The sequence below is a fragment of the Octopus bimaculoides genome, chromosome 29 (genome assembly GCF_001194135.2).
Source record: "Octopus bimaculoides isolate UCB-OBI-ISO-001 chromosome 29, ASM119413v2, whole genome shotgun sequence".
NCBI classification, from domain to species: Eukaryota; Metazoa; Mollusca; class Cephalopoda; order Octopoda; family Octopodidae; genus Octopus; species Octopus bimaculoides.
Genome location: NC_069009.1, coordinates 68412 through 69365, shown reverse-complemented (window position 1 = coordinate 69365; position 954 = coordinate 68412). Strand labels below are relative to the sequence as shown.

At 46.5% G+C, this 954-nt stretch overlaps 1 protein-coding gene across 1 annotated transcript in view; it reads right to left on the bottom strand.

Annotated features, from left to right (window-relative positions):
• LOC106875475 (sphingosine kinase 2) overlaps window positions 1–954 on the bottom strand; it is a 10475-nt gene that overhangs the window by 7149 nt on the left and 2372 nt on the right. The window lies entirely within an intron of this gene.

Below are 954 nucleotides of genomic sequence, written 5' to 3'. Positions count from 1 at the left end.
GGAACAGCCTGCTTGTGAAATTAACGTGCAAGTGGCTGAGCACTCCACAGACACGTGTACCCTTAACGTAGTTCTCGGGAAGATTCAGCGTGACACAGAGTGTGACAAGGCTGACCCTTTGAATTACAGGCACAACAGAAACAGGAAGAAAGAGTGAGAGAAAGTTGTGGTGGAAGAGTACAGCAGGGTTCGCCACCATCCCCTGCCGGAGCCTCGTGGAGCTTTTAGGTGTTTTCGCTCAATAAACACTCACAACGCCCGGTCTGGGAATCGAAACCGCTATCCTATGACCGCGAGTCTGCTGCCCTAACCACTGGGCCATTGCACCTCCACATACACACATATATATATATATATACATACACACATACACATACATAATCAGTGTGGGAGGAAATGTTTGAGTTATGTAAGCCTAGTCAGCCATCAGAGAACTCACAGGACTCAACTATTATGATATGGCTATTGTTCAGAACACATGCAGCCTGTGGAAAGGTGTGTCTTTCAGTTGGTGGATTAAAAGTTAGGTCAAAAGAGTTCATACTGTAGGACATGCTCCATTTGTCAGCCAGTACAGCCATGCATGATGCAATAGAGTGTGCAAATCTTTTGATAGGCCCAATAGGCCCCATACAAAAGCCTCGTACTGCATAGTCAATGGTTAATTTCAGTGAATCTTTCTAGTGATGGCTTTGCACGTATACGAAAAAGCAGCTACTATATATATATATATATCATCATCATCATCGTTTAACGTCCGCTTTCCATGCTAGCATGGGTTGGACGATTTGACTGAGGACTGGTGAAACCAGGTGGCTGCACCAGGCTCCAATCTGATCTGGCAGAGTTTCTACAGCTGGATGCCCTTCCAAACGCCAACTACTCTGAGAGTGTAGTGGGTGCTTTTTACGTGCCACCAGCATGAGGGCCAATCCAGCGGTACTGGCAACGGCC